The sequence below is a fragment of the Eleutherodactylus coqui genome, chromosome 9 (genome assembly GCF_035609145.1).
Source record: "Eleutherodactylus coqui strain aEleCoq1 chromosome 9, aEleCoq1.hap1, whole genome shotgun sequence".
Lineage (NCBI taxonomy): Eukaryota > Metazoa > Chordata > Amphibia > Anura > Eleutherodactylidae > Eleutherodactylus > Eleutherodactylus coqui.
The window spans coordinates 142383638-142391796 of NC_089845.1; positions in this window are offsets into that span (position 1 = coordinate 142383638).

Below are 8159 nucleotides of genomic sequence, written 5' to 3' on the forward strand. Positions count from 1 at the left end.
TCAGTATGCAGTAAGTTCCTAGTCCCCCTAGTGGTGGTTTAATAGAGCTAAAAGTTTAGCATTTAACTCAAAAGTTATGCAGGATATTTGGAGCTGTGTATTAGAAGAATGGAGCTCCAATTGCTATAAAAAATATATTTAGAAATAAATCCATGCAGAAAGATGTTGTTCGCTTTAACGGCCATGAAATCCTTTGTGCATGAAAAGACAATACACGCATATTTTACCAAGTCCCTGCAGAAAAAAAAATGATGCACATATCCGTTTTTGAGTTTTCCTTTTCATGCAATTAGAAAACCTCATACTTGCTTTTGCAAGCTTTCCTACATTCCAGCTTCTGGCTTGGGGCATTCTCAGCACTGATCAGCTGATTTCTATCATGTGTCCACACAAACTCAGCTCCCTCTCTCCTCTTTAAAAGGCTGTGTAGCATAATCCCGCCCACTGAATACGACACAGCTATTTTTCCATCATCTCTCTGAGTAGCTGCTGATTGTTCCCCCTCACTGCTGATAAGAGCTGATAAGAGCGGGGAGATACTCGCTAAGGACAATGCTCGATCGAGTAATTGTCCTTAGCGAGTATGCTCGCTCATCTCTAATACTTATCCCAGGCAGGCTTAACCTTTCACTGTGCACATGGAATCTCACAGACCCCTCCCGATTCTAGATTTCCGAGAGTTGCGTACCCATCCCCCACTCTTTATTATGTAACATTACTAAAATATATAAATAAAAGTTGGCTTCTTCATGTTTTTTAATTATTTATAACCTGAAAATTAATAAAAACAAGTTACTGTAAACATCCAGTTTATGATTGCGCAACAAATTCAACCACAATATATAGGAGCCCGTGAGAGCCCACGGTCCACAGTTGAAGGCTAAGGTGGTTCCACGCCTGCATTGGGGATTCTGCTTTCCTGCTGCATTCAGTGAGCCGAAAACAACGGAACCAAACAGCGTCGGAGGTACCCCATTGACTGCATGGGGTCCACCCGATTTCCACCCAGCTGTCCGGCTTTTGGACAGAACAAGAAGTGCTGCATGCAGTGCTTTTTCTTCCGGTATTTTGAGCCAGATCGGTGACAGAGGCCGGAGGTCCCGACTCAGATGTAAAACCGGCCTAATTGTTGATTATCCAAACACATCTGCTGGAAGTTTGTTCCAGGCATCTACTACTGTTTTAGACACATTTTCTTGCATTGCTTCTGATCTCCTCCAACTAATCTCAGATTGTGCCTCCTTATTCTATTCTTCATATTGTGTAGTTTCCTAATAAAAACACTTCCTCCCTGAACCTTATTTATACCTTTAACATATATAAAGGTTTCAGTCATGCTGCCCCCCCCCCTCCCTTCCTTCCCTCAAGGCTATACAAATTAATGGGGTATTCCAGGCACAGACTAACATTTCACAATCTAGTATAAAGCATCACAATTAATCATTCTGTAATAGGCTCCCTGTACCCGGTCTAGCTACTTTCTTCCTTTTCTATTTGTCACATGACACTCCGCCTGCAAAATATCTCCTTATCCTCTGACATCTTGTCTGCATTCACTACTTCCTTCCCTGTCCATAGCCTCCATCATCCTGTGAGCAGTGCATGATGGGAGAACAGGGATGGAAGCGCTGCGGTGTATTGCTCATGTGCAGTCCAGAGTGTGGGAAGCTCCTGTCTGTTTGCTTCAGCCGGCTTTCCATTGAACTCTGAGTGAGGGTGGTTCTGGTAAGTTGTAGGACCTGTGGGCGGAGCTACAGTGCTGGCCAATAAACAAGCTCTATGCATGCTGGGAGTTGTAGGTAGCAGTTTGTTGTGTTTACTGCGGAAGTGATGCTAAACACAGTGGCAGAAAGGGGCTGCACAAGACGAAGAAGAGGGTCCAGAGCAACAGATAAAAGGTACAGATTGCCGCTACTTAGCTGTACCTCCTAAATTTCAGCATTTTCAGAATTTGCATTTTGTTTCTGGAAAGCCCCTCTACGTTCTTTAAGTCTTTCCTGATAAGTTTTGTTCTTAAGACCTCCCAGCATTCTTGTAGCACGTCTTTGGGCTTTTTCTATTTGATCAATGTTTTTCTGTAGATGATGTCATCAGAACTGAACACAGTATCCCAGAGGTGGTCCCACCATTGCTCTATACAGAGGGATCACAATCTCTCTCTTTCTACTGGTTATACCTCTAGCTATGCAGCCGAGCATCCTACTTGCTATGAAAGTTTAAAGGGAACCTGGCACCAGGTTCATGCTACGAAGTGAACCTCGAACAATTATGTACATTGCGGTCTTGTGTGCCAGAGAGTTTCAGAATAAACACACTTTGAGGATTCATTCTAAACAGGGCGCTGAGTCATGGGGGCAGCGCCGTGCCAGCCTCTCCCTGACCACATCGTCTAGAGTCTCTTCCCTGTTTGTGCATAGGGATAGAGTGGTCACTCTAGAGAGGATGCAGTTGGGGAGAGGCTGGCACGGCGCTGCCCCCATGACTCAGAGCCCTGGTTAGAACTCGACAGACTAAAAACCTTGTATTCCACAGTATGAAATTGAAGGCAGACAAATATACAGTAGAAGGTTGATACACCTCTATGTAAGTCGTATTAGAATAGCTTTTGATGATCTAGCTTCAGGATAGGTCATCAATAGTTGATCCCCGGGATCTGCCATTCAGGATCTTGGGTTATCAGCTGATTGCCTGGCCCACTGTCAGTGCTGAACATTGTCGTTGGGAGTTAAAGTAGGAAGTCTAATAGGCGGCTTTACTGCCATTGAAATCAACGAGGGAAAAGCTGCCTATTACATGTCTAGCTGCAACCCTGCTGCATTGACAACGGGCTGGGGATCCCGAGTGACAGATCTCCGGCGATCAACTATTGCTGACCTATTCTGAGAAAACCCCTGTAAGGTTTCACACAAATCGGAGCCACAATATAGCTGTATGTTGGAGCCCTAAAGCTCATACTATCTCACAACAATTCTGCATAGGAATCGAGTCTCCTATACACCCCCCCCCCCCGGACCACCTACTTACCTAAACCTACTTGCTCCCCACTGTGTCATGTCCTCCGTCATGGTTCCAAGAAGCTTACATGTTAAGGTCACACGAGTTCTTTAATATGCAACGTTTGAACGGTTACTAGTAACGGACTTTCAAAAAAAGCGCACCCAGAACATATGGAAGAAGTTTAGCAACAAGGTACTGACCACCGGGCCAGCATGAATTTGGGAGTCACGCAGGCACACTTCTAAGAACACCTGTTGTTTGTGACCCAGGACATTACAATAGTTAATTGTACTAAGATTCCTGAAAAAGTCCTAACAATTTCCTTACTTTTGTTGTAAAACTAAAAAACCAAAAATAAAGAATTAAAAAAAAAAAAAGGAATCGAGTCTCCATTATAACATTGTGTATCGGTACATTGTATACGGACGGACTCAGAGGAGATACAATGCTCAGTCCAGGGGTGTCAATCTTGTACCGAAATAAGCCATAGCACTGAATGGACCAGCGTAAATATGCAGCAAACCTGCGGATTCACTGTGTTTTTGTGCATCAAAACCAGGGGCAAAACGGCTAATTTTTTTGCATCAGTAAATACACTATTAATGCGTGCACAACATACACAGGGGATAGGCATTTTCTGGTCTGGGAATACGCTGTACATTCACGGACTGAAATACGCTTACAGCCATGTGAATGAGCCCTAAGGTCTAACTGGTTATTTGTAAGAACACATAAGACTAGTTTCACATGGGTGAGCGCGTATCAGGTTGTGAAACTTGGCCCAATATCGCCCTTGGGAACGTGCGGTGTACCTGCGGATGTGAGGCATTTTGTGTCACCTCTCACCACTCCAGTACAGTGGCTATCCTCCGGCGTGGCTTTCAGCCGTGTCGGAGATTCGACAATTGTTTCCCGTTGTTTTCAATGGGAAAATTTGCATCGCACTACCATGCACATCGTACGCAATGTAATGTGTTTTCTGGCTCCATTGAAAACAATGGGTGGTCCAGAGGACTCTCCACCTAGAGTCATTCATCTACATCTATCTCTCCCCCCTTCCCTTTTTTTTTTTTTTTTTCATCCACCCTCTTTTCTTCCCTCCCCCTCCCCATCTGTCCATGTGTGTGTTCTAGTTAAGACAAAATTACATGAAGGGAAAGGTGGAACTATACGAGTTCGAGACAAGTTCCCCAGTCTTGAACACTATACGGAATTAGAGGAAAGGAGTTGAGGACGTAGGCAGGAGAATACCTCGTTTGAGAGACATCATCAGACCGAGAAGGGGATAGTGGGCAAAGACCCACACCCTGAACCTTCCCCTCATCCATCTTTCCTCATTGTTCTTTTTTCCACCTTCGTTCTCTCCCTTGCAGTTCTTCTTAAAAGACTTTATAGTACTGATGCAATGATTGAAGTAAAATCTTTATTTGTCTGATGTATAACTAATAAAAAATTAATTTGAACCTAAAACAATGGGTGAAGAATTCCGAGGGAATGGCAAAATATTGGAAATGCCACAATTTTTACCTGAACCACGATTTGGGGGAAAAAACGCTTATGTACCGTGTTTCCCTGAAAATAAGACCTCGTCTTATATACATTTTTGCCACCAAAGAGGCACTAGGTCTTATTATACTAACCTAGCAGGCTTAGTCCACTTTCCTCCCGCTGCTCTCCACAGTTCCGATGCACTTCCCGCAGTCCTCAGCCACTCATATATCACTTCCTAGTTCCGGGATTCATAAATCTCGCCTCCAGGAAGCGATGGCTGTGATTGGTTCTTCAACCGCTGCTCAGCCAATTAATGCAGTGCTGGATGAACCAATGCGATGGCTGCGATTGGTTCTTCAACCGCTGCTCAGCCAATCAATGCAGTGCTGGATGAACCAATGCAATGGCTGTGATTGGCTTATCCAAGGCTGCATTGATTGGTTCTTCCACCGCTGCTCAGCCAATCAACAGCCATCGCGTTGTAAAGGCGGGATTTATAAATTGGCTGAGCCGTGGTCAATCACAGTCAGCGCAATGGTTCAATCAGCGCTGCTTTGATTAGCTGAGCAGCAGTCAAAGAACCAATCATAGCGAGGTGGGATTTATGAATCCCGTAACCAGGAAGTGAGGTTGTATGAGCGGCTGAGGACTGGCTGAACCACGCTGAACCTCTAGAAAGCAGCGGCAGAAACCTACACTGAGCCTGATAAGTAGGGTATTCTTTTTTTTTTAATATAGTGTAACTAGGGCTTATTTTTGGGGTAGGGCTTACATTTCAAGTCTCCCGTAAAATTTGGCTAGGGCTTATTTCCGGGGGAACAGGGTATATGACTATTCAAAAGAATGGGGTTCATATTCGTGCAAGATTTGTGCATCTCGCAATGCACACATCTCTCTCTATTTTCTCGGCCATGTTCAAGCATCCTAAGAAATAGACCCTGATCGGCTGCAAATGGGATTGTCCTATGCTGGAACTATAAGTCATGTTATATTAGCACTAGAGATGAGCGAGTATACTCACTAAGGCACATTACTCGAGTGAGTAGTGCCTTAGCCGAGTATCTCCCCGCTCGTCTCTAAAAATTCGGGGGCCGGCGCGGGTGACAGGTGAATTGCAGCGGGGAGCGGGGGGGAGAGAGAGATCTCCCCTCGTTCCTCCCCGCTCTCCCCCGCCGCTCCCCGCCCATCGCCGGCCCCCGAATCTTTAGAGACGAGCGGGTAGATACTCGGCTAAGGCACTACCCGAATCTTTAGAGACGAGCGGGTAGATACTCGGCTAAGGCACTACTCGCTCGAGTAATGTGCCTTAGCGAGTATACTCGCTCATCTCCAATTAGCACCCCATTGTGGTGTCCAAGCCTGGGCCACCTAGAGGAACCTCTAGTAGACCAGTCTTACTCTGGTCTTCGGGGTCTCAACAGAAGACAATGCTTGGAGATGTAAAAAAACTGTTAAAACTTAAACCCAATTTAGTGGAGTGTGTTGCAGTTCCCCAGAAGTTGCTCATCATACTGGAAAACTACATTCCCCCTCAGCTATAAGATCACAAGTCACCCCATAGCTATCAGTATGTAAAGACAATTGATGTGATTGGTCTAACGGTTTTACATCTAGAACTATATGGATACTCTGGGGATACATTTCACCTTATACCATGTGAAATAAATTCTCGCTTCCTACAAGTATTGCCCCATCCAACACAATCCATCTCAGTGGCCGATCACACTCTGAAACATACATTTCCCATTATGATTTCTGCAGACGCCATAACCTTGTCTACTAGATTCTTTATCACCCCTGAATCATATCCCCTGCTCTCCATCTGCTCATGGGGCAATGTTATGATCACTTTGTCTGTCAAGAGTAATCACAGCAATAATACCAGGTAGAGACTATTATCTGTAATATATCATTTAAAGAAGTAATATACCAGATGTTCCTGGAAGCCATACTGCCTAGATGTCAGCCACTCAATCACAGGCATTCACCCATAGAAGGCATTTCATTTAAATGAGAACTTTTGGCATGACTTCATTCATTTTACCACTTAGGGACGTATATTGAAGCTGCAATAAAGTTGAAAAAAAAAAAACACTTAGCTTTCTTTTTTCTAATTGTTTCATAATTTAAAATATGCTTAATGGCCCTAAAGAAGTCCGGAGGCTTCTCTTCAAAAGTCTGATAATCTAAAACATATAACGGAGACCACTCCTGGCTGCTCCACAGATGTGGAAGCTAAACCTACAAGATAACTAGAAGCTGACAGTATATAGAAGTGCACGCCGATCGGCCACATCATTAAAACCATCGTTAGGAGACGTTACATACGTTGTTTATCTCATGACAAGAACACCCATAGATAGACAAGTAGATGTCAGTTCTTGAAGTTGATGTGTTGGAAGCAGAAAAAAATTGGCAAATGTTAGGATCGGAGTGATTGTGACAAGGGCTGAAGGCTCTCCAAAGCAACAGGTCTTGTGGGGTGTTCCCAGCATGTAAAGGTAAAGTCCCCTGGTGGAGTCATGACTGAGTCCTCGGTGACCAAGTAATCACAAAGAAGTGGCACCATGAGTGGTGAAATAAAATCACAGCGCTTTATTGTTCCATGTTTAAAAATTGCAGAAGGCAACATTTCGACCTTCTCAAGCCTTGAGAAAGACCTGAGAAGGTCGAAACGTTGCCTGCTGCAATTTTTAAACATGAAACAATAAAGCTTTGGGATTTTATTTCACCGCTCATGGTGCCACTTCTTTGCACTTACTTGGACTTTGAAGGGAATAGATGGTTCATGGTTCCCGGTGTGGCTGTGCATCCACACCCCCCCCCCCCCCATTGGGATTCAATTAATCAGTGAATGCTGTAGGGCGACACAATTTTCATACTAATAACTCCTCGGTGATGTCTAGTTGTGACATTTTCTTGGCAGACCGGGTAGGGTGGTTTGCCATTGCCTCCCCAGTTATCTTTTACCCCCCAACAAGCTAGGTATTCATTTTACCGACCTCCGAAGAATGGAAGGCTGAGTCAACCTTGAGCCGGCTACCTGAACCAAGCAGGGATTGAGCCCGCAGCCTTTAGGTCATTAGTGAGAGCTTAGGACTTCATTTCTGCTGCCCAGTATGTAATGGTTAGTAACTACCGAAAGTGATCCAAGTTGGGGCAACTAGTGAACTGGTAACAGAGTCATAGGCACCCAAGGCTCATTGATGTGCAAATGGTGCCCAGCCTGACCCATCTGGTCTTATTCCACAGAAGAGCTACAGTAGCACAAATTGGTGAAAAAGTTGAATCGGTTGTCCAGTTGTAAATTATTGTTGGCTTAACCTTAGAATAGGTCATCAATATTAGATCAGTGGGAGTTTGCTGCTCAGGATCTCTGACAATCGGCTATTCTCTGGGCTGGTGTATTTGTTCAATGAATTCATTTCTGCAGGAATCAGACTGCTCCATTCCCACTGCAGTGGCCAGGCTTGGTATGACAGGTACTGAAGTGCATGGGAACTTAAACTGCAATACCAAGCCTGACCACTGCAATGGGATCAGAGTTGTCTGCTTCCTGTAGAAATCAGTGTAGTGCATCAGCCCAGAAACGGCTGATCAGCAGGGCTTCCTGGGTGGCCAAACTGAGTGGATCTACTTTTACAATAGTTTACAACTGAAGAAATCCCCTT